This window comes from Gekko japonicus, unplaced genomic scaffold, assembly GCF_001447785.1.
Source record: "Gekko japonicus isolate JY-2015 unplaced genomic scaffold, Gekko_japonicus_V1.1 scaffold913, whole genome shotgun sequence".
Lineage (NCBI taxonomy): Eukaryota > Metazoa > Chordata > Lepidosauria > Squamata > Gekkonidae > Gekko > Gekko japonicus.
Window position 1 is genome coordinate 842708 of NW_015175383.1, and position 8130 is coordinate 850837.

The 8130-nt window shown below is 42.5% G+C and overlaps 1 protein-coding gene across 1 annotated transcript in view; it reads right to left on the reverse strand.

Moving 5' to 3' along the window:
* SLC7A1 (solute carrier family 7 (cationic amino acid transporter, y+ system), member 1) overlaps positions 1–8130 on the reverse strand; it is a 55803-nt gene that overhangs the window by 47155 nt on the left and 518 nt on the right. The gene's annotated exons all lie outside the window — the stretch shown is intronic.

Consider the following 8130-nt stretch of genomic DNA (forward strand, 5'->3'; position numbering starts at 1 on the left):
AAATCTCTAAAATTAAAACCACAGACTTTGAAAGGAAACTCATATGATTGAGTCAGATAATAATTATTCTGTTCTTTTTGCAATTTAACTTATTATTTTTGTCTAAAAGCCTATGTGCTACACACTTTTCTGGAATTCAGTAAAAGATTAAGTCAGATACTTTGAAGATGCCTGTTAATGTGTCGTTTATACCTAGCAACAAGTGTTTACCAACCCCCAAACTTCTGAACGCTTCTTTCTAGCACACGCCTCCGGTTATACAGTGAAGATCCTTGTGCTTTGATGGCAGCTGCTGCCGAAGCAACATTTTAAAAATCTGCCCAACTGATCAGACCTCCAATGGCCAATCAGAAGCCCTGCTGGGCAAAAGACCCACCTTCCCCAATTACTTTGGCAGGTATTAGGAAAGGTGGTAGTGGGCACCATGGCACCCAATGGACACTGTACTGGGAAACCCTGATGCAAAGCAGACCAGTACAAGAGGAGAAGGATAGAAAAATGGGGGGGGGGGACGACACACAAACTGTATCTACAACGTATCAAATAGTGCACATGTCCACTGGGAAAGGAAGCTATGCCATACCCAGAGACCACTGCTAGTATCTGGCAATACCCAACTAGGTGATTTTATCATTGATGTTTTAAACTGCTAGCCGCCTTGGTGGCCTTTGTGAAGGCACAAAGGTGGGAGATATAAACTGTATAAATAAACTAAGGAGGAGGCCCCAATGCACTATTTTAAGAAACATTTTGTTCCAACGTTTTTCAAGTCTTAACATACTCAACTCTTTTCAGTGTGCTACAATCAAGGGAATTGATTTTTCAGCTTATTACAGGGGCCACTGCTCAAGCCTTACCTAATTCAGTGAAAGAGCCAGTGTGGTGTAGTGGTTACAGTATTACAGACTCCATCACCACTCCTCCATGGAAGCTTGCTGGGTGATCTCGGACCAGTCACACACTCTCACTCTATCGCACAGTGTTGTTGCGAGGATATGACAGAGGAGAGGAGAACAAGGTAAGCTACTTTGCGTCCTCATGGGGGAGAAAAGCATGGTATAAATGAAAACAAATAACCCAGTTAAACACGTTTTTGAGTCAGTCTCAGGGGCTTCAGCTTCAGAGCAGCCCAAAGCTATCAACCATTTTGCATGAGCACTGGAGTCCTCACCCAGTATGGGCACACAGAACACAAGGACACAGATACGAGCAATGTCGAAAGGCTCTCTTTTAGCAGCACACAGACTAAAGTGACTGCACTTTAGAATACAAACAAGGGTCAGTTCACACAAACAAGAAACACTGGAGTGTACCTCTTTGGGAACACAGCTGTGTAGAATTTTTTTTACTACAAACTGGACCACTTATATGGAGAAAGAATTAGCCACAGCCACCAGTAATCATGGGTGCTGCTTCTCTAGCTAATACAATCAAGGAAATGGTTGCAGCTGCATTATGTTATACATTTATTACATCTTTATCCTATCCTTCACCCAAGGAATTCGTGGTTATTTCCCTGCCCCTTTTATCTCTCAAAACACCCCTCCACTTGAGAGGGAAGCCCTGTTTGTTATTATAATTTTTGGCATTCTAACCTTGTTCTACATCAAGTCAAGCCTGAACATGACCTAGAAGCTAAAATTACCAAACTGAGGCTATCATGCTTTGGTCACATCACAAGAAGATAAGACTGACTAGGAAAGACAATAATGCTAGGAAAAGTTGAAGGCAGCAGGATAGAGGAAGACCCAACATGAGATGGATTGGCTTCAATAAAGGAAGCCATGGCCCTCAATTTGCAAAACCCGAGCAAGGCTGTTAACAACAGGACGTTTTGGAGGACATTAATTCATAGGGTCACCTTCTGTTGGAAGCCACTTAATGGTACTTAACAAATACGCAACCCTATGTTAATGGAAGAGTGCACTACCCATCATCCTCCTGACACACGTGGTTGCCATTTTGTATGAACAGGGCAACACTTCTGTTTTCCAGCTCAGGTACATGCAAAACCCTCAAAACATCCGGGCTTCCAATCCCACATACTGAAACTGGAAAATATGAACATGGTCCTATTAGCACAAAATGGCAACCATACATATTGAGAATATTCCACATATCTCTGTTTATGCATGATTTGATCGCCAAAGTCATAACGACTGAACAGGGTTCATGTGAGTAGCCCAAAATAATCCAGTAGACTCAACAGTCTGATCTCTCCACTAGCACAACACTCAGTCCGTTACATCACACAACTGGTATATATGCATTTACGTGATGTGCAGTCAACATAACTAAACACAACAGCATACAGAAAATAAGCTGTTTTTTGTCTGTGTGGAACCCGCACTGCAAATACCAGCATGCTTGGCTTATGCAGTCCTATTGAGTGAAATGTGTTTCCTTCTAGATACACAATACATAAGATACCAACACAAAATGTATAGCACAATTCTAAACATTTAGTATTATCAGTATAACTAACTGCATGAACATTAGGAACAGGTTGGGCAATAATGCAATTATCTTGATGTTAAGAACTGGTCTTTGATGGAGTTGCCGCTTTTAAATGCTTAGCTAAATAGGATTATCTACAACTCCAACATACTTTGATCCAAGAAAAGACAGTGACCTACTTCAGACATCAGGAATATTCCCTTAGGGCTCAGACTGCTTCTCCCCTCCCCCTTTCTGTTTCTAGTGACCACAGTTCATCATGGCACCCAAACTGTAAAAACCATGGTTACGACTAACTGGAGTTTTCCTGTGGACCAGAATCTGGCTTGAGGGCAAACAGTAATTAGCCATAATCAGAGATTGCTTGATTCGGCTCTCACAGCAAACAATGATTACTGAAAAGCAGGAAATGGAGAAGGTAATTGGTAAGCACTACAGGAAAAAAGGAATAGGGAAACAAAAAAACCCTACAGCCATGTTTCCAGAGACAAACCATATTTCAGGCTATGATGTCCAGAGGTATCACCTTGGTATCCAAAAATACACACTTTCAGAGAAGTTATACCTATTTATTTTAAAATAAAAAGGATATATACTATGGCTTATGCAAATGGTGTGCTTGGATCAAATTTTGGGAGGCACAAAGTTTGCTTTCATCCTCTTTTACGTAGCTTGGAAATGTGGAATAGCTACACTTGATCTACTTTCTTTCTGTTTTCAATGAAAATTGGAGTAGTTAATAAAACAGCATATGATTCCCAGGAACATTTATGGGGCTGAGATACCAAGGGTTGAGGATACCTAGGAATACTAAATTTCTCCCAAAGGGGGAATCACCTAAACATCATCTACAGTAAACAGCAAGTTCAAATAGCTCAGTTGCTGGAGAAGACTGATGTTTGTATGAAAGAAGGCCACAGAGAGAGAGAAAGAGAGAGAGAGAAAGTGTGTGTGTGTGTTTCTTCCTGGCTTTGGAGAAGTGCTTTTCAATGCCGGAGCCTACACTGAGGAAGCTGTTTCAAATACCCCTGGCTGGGGGCAAGTGGGGGGGGGCTCTGTAGTATGTCCCCATCACTCTCTCTGTAACACTCAAGTACTTAGGACTGGTTTACATAGCACAGCCACCATACTGAGCTTGCTTTAAGTCACTCCAAATGAAGGTTGTTGGCATACAGTAAACCAGCACTAAAGCAGTTCACAAGAAAGTTAAATTTTATATGCCGGCACAATGATCCACTATACTCTGCTCTATATGAATGAACTAAGATACAACAACAGCGGTCATGTGCAGCAACTTAAACCAGGCTCAACAAGCATAACAAATATATTCTTCATACATACTATCATCACAACAAATGGCAATGAGAAAGTCAGATTAGGATCTGGGAGACCCAGGTTTAAATACCTTCTCTGCCATGGAAGCTTGCAGGATGACCTTGGGCCAATCACTCCCTCAGCCTAACCTACCTCACTGGGTTGTTGTGAGGATAAAATGGAGGCTAGGAGAATGTTGTACGCCACTCTGTCTCCCTATTGGGGGGAAAGATGGAGAATAAATGAAGTAAATAAATAACCTCACTGCTTTAATGTTTTGTCTGTCACTTAGTTGGCCTAATCTCCAAAGAGGTTACTGGTCCAGAAAATCTGCCATCAGATGAAATATTAGTGCAGGAGGAAAGCTGAAACAAAAATATAAGAAGGAAATAAAATAGAGGCCACATAGGAAATCACAGCAAAGGGAAGAATAAGGCAGCAAGTTCTGCAAGGCTATGCTGATACAGCTAGAACAGCAAATAAGATGTAGAAAGGCAGAAAAGTTAGCAAGGACATCTGAAAGCCTACAATCACAATGTACCAAATCCTGGTTAATTTCATAAAAGTGACTCAAGCAGCTATGTTGGAAGAAATACACTGCTATCCTAAAAACATTTGCCTGGGAATAAGAACCACTGAAATAAATGACTTCCGGTTAGTGGATCAGCGATGGCGGTTGTTTTCCCCGGACCTCGGGGGAGCGACTCACACACCAGCGGTATAGAGGGTGCTACCTCAAGCAGCACCCACACGGAGCCTTTGTGATAGGTTCCAGGCCATAGGGCTTTTGAGACGCAGCCTCTTCGAAGGCTAAATGCTGGACAATTGAGGCTTCCCTCCGCCCTGATGGTCCTGCCGCTGTGTGATCCTCGGGCACAAGCTGATTCGACTGGGACAAGCGCTGGAGATCGAGCGGGATATTGATTACTGTGAGCGAGGTCAGAGAAATGACCGACAAAAATAAGCAGAATATTTTAAAAGTAAACTCCCCCCCCCGTGGGGAAAGCGGAGCGCAAAGAGAGAAACCTCTTATGCGAACGGACAGATAAGCGTAACAAAGGGGGTGGGGGGGAAACAAGCAGCGATTTTGTTTTGAGAGACTTACTTGAGCACTGACATCAAGGTGATGATTTTTCGAGTCCGCAAGAAGCGACTTGGAATTGTAAACAATCGTATAAAATGGTGGCCTCGCAAAGAAAGTTTAAAGCAAAACCAGCGGGTAGTCAAAGCCCAAAACCGGAAGAGGGAGCAGACATCATGAAAATGTTAGCGGATATGCTCAAGCCGGTGATGGAGCAACTCGATGGTATTAACCAGCAACTGACTTCACTGAATCAAAACTTCGCATCCCAGCAGCTCCAACTGGCAGAAACGGCAAAGAAGGTGGAGCATATGACTGAGAGAATTAAAGAGATAGACACCACAAACAAGAAAATGAAGAAAAGAATGGGGAAGTTGAAGCAAAACAAAACTTCCAAGAAAACCGTTTGTTACAGCTACAAATGGAAAAAGCCAACATGATTCTCAGATTCCAAGGAGTTCCTGAATCGACGGAAGAGGATCTGAGGAAGTTGCTCAGCGAGATCATTGCTCCAGCAATAGGCTCAACAGCGGATGAAGTAGTTAAAGAGATGGAGACTTCTTATAGGGCATACTCCAATTATATTTTTTAAAAAATAGCCTGCCTGGAGAAATTGTGATCAGACTCTCAAAAAGACAGACCAGAGATGCTATTTTAAAAGCGACCTCAGCAACTCCACTGAAAATGGGAAAATTAAAACTTTAAAAGACATTCCATTTGAAATTCGCCAAAACAGGAAAAGCTATAAGGACTTAATTTCTTTTCTTCAAACCAATGAAATTTCGTACAGGTGGGCGATCCCAGAGGGTGTCGTCTTTAAAATCAACGACAAAAGAGAAAAGATTAACTCCATTTTTAAAGCCAAAGAATTTTTGAGACGCCAGTTGGGATTGGAGGAAGAATCCAAAGATGAAGAATCGAAATGACTCCGCTACCTATGGAACGGATGAGGACTCTGCTGTAGAAACGGGTGCAGGCGCAATGAAAGTTACATATGATTTCAGAGACAGAAAACCAAAGTAAAGGCAGAAGGACTCTGAAAATTGCCTTTTGAAGCAAATAACAAGATTCTCTCACAACAACTAACACTGAAGCCGAGACAAACAAGAACTCTACAAGTATATTGTTGTACTAACACTTTTCTTAATAACACTTAGATTAACATGGATATGATCTCCTCCTCTTGGGTTTTTAGTGTAGTGGTTATCTATCCTTTATCCTTAGATGTAATCCCCTTCCCTTATATTTTCTTTGTAGTTTTGTAGTCTTATAAAAAAATATCCCTCCGGGATAACTCCTCTGTATTGTGTGTGTAAATGCACAGCTCACAGTGAAGAGGGCAGTCTACTGGAACAATCAATATAGCACAGGTGTAGTTCACAGACCACTTTTGCAGCATCTTCTGCCACATCTTCATCTGTCCCAGCGGGGGCTTCTGGGGATACTGTCCTACTAACGTGTATTCTCTGTTGTGGTTCCCATCTTGTTGGAAGGGCCTGCCTTAGATCAGGAAGGGTCCTGCTTCTGTCTTTAAGCGAACAGAATTTTTCAGGGTGGCATTGTCATAAAAATAGGACCACGTTATAATAGAATGCTTCAGGAAGGCACTTTTTGTGAAGAATGAGATCGTGAACCAGACCACACTATACAGTAGGCATTATTTGTTTGCTGCAGGCATTATCTTGGCCATACCACATTGTCTTCTACTTATGTAACATCATTTTCTGCATTAACATGTCACATCTAATATTTTTCGCTTTGTCTCACATTTATATAATCCTAGTCCGCTTATGCTGTTTATTAAATGTCCCATTCTGTAGACTGCACAGACTTATACTGTGTAATCTGCTTGACTCTCAGTGAGAAATGTGGACTATAAATAAAGTTAAATAAATTAATGGATACTGGAGCTTATGGATGTTACTGTTTTTATTTACATTATTTATAGTCCACCTTTAATTAATGGCTCATTGCTGAGGTAAGCAGATTTTTCCTTGTGACAAAAGTCATCCAAATCAGCCCTCTGAGTGTGCAGCCAACAAAACAGAAGCAGTTGTTCTCATATATGTTCTGCACACAAGTAATGAACAAGAATAACACCCTTCTGGTTTCCTTAATTTGACTCAGTTCACATATTTAGCACATAGCTTGACTTTTCTGCATCAATTCACTTTTTCTTCCCTTTAATTTCAGCATCAAATGAAGAGACACAAGGAGTTTACTAGCTTGGGGGGCATGGCCATACAGGAGGGTCAGTAAGACCAATCATGTCCCACCGTTGAAGGTTTTGTAAGAATTTGCTATAAACCTACAGATAACACTTACATTGCCCGATAATGATCAGTTGCAATGCATTTTTCCACTATAGTAACTGATGACGTCAGTTATCAAAGAATAAACAGATGTTACTAAATCTCCTACAGGATACTACCCCCAAGGTGACTTCCCTCTCCAAATAGGAATCGTTTCCCTTACAAATGTATAAGCAAATGAGTGCAGCACATTCTAACCGTATTTCCATTACGTAGGTAGGCAAGCAGGTGCCAAAAGTCAACAAAACTAGTTTACCTGCTGCATGGCTTAAACAATGGGCAAGCGAACACAATCAGGTCTTTATTATTACTAAAGTCTGCAGTCTTGTATACCACAACTGAAAACAAGCTTGGGATTCCCATTCTGAATTCTGGTTCTCATTTCTTGTATACTAAGGGGAAGAGCAAGAAACAGGCAAAATGTGTGTCTGATCACAAGAGAAGGCAAAAGGGATCTTTAAAACAGGCTATACCTAAAAACAGAAACTTCAGCACGTGTGCCTGAGCAGCCACTGCCCGTCCATCACGCCGTGCTAGAGACCCCTCCTCTCAAGCCAGCTCTTCGGCCTGGCTGAAGGCAAGTGAGGCCACCGCGCGTGGTTCTCCTGACCATAAATAGCTGGGCTCGTCCCTGCTCGTTCAATCTTGAGATTCGTTGCATCAGGCAAGCGCTCCGCCCCCTCCCACGAGCAAAATGTGCCTTCCGCGAGGAGACAAGGTAGAGCGGGGGAGTGCCGGCCAGATTGCAGAAAGACGGGCGAGGATAACGGAGCGCAGAACGGGGCGGCTGTGTTTTGAGGGATGACTCATTGTATAGAAAGCACCATCTGCCTTCCCCTTGGGAACGCAAAAAAAGCGCCATGTAAGGCAAGGCGGAATTAGATCGGCGCCAGTCCCGCAGTTGGGAAGGGGGGGGGGGGAGGGGTTGGGGGGGGGAACAGGGGAGGAAGGTGGGGGGGGGGGGGG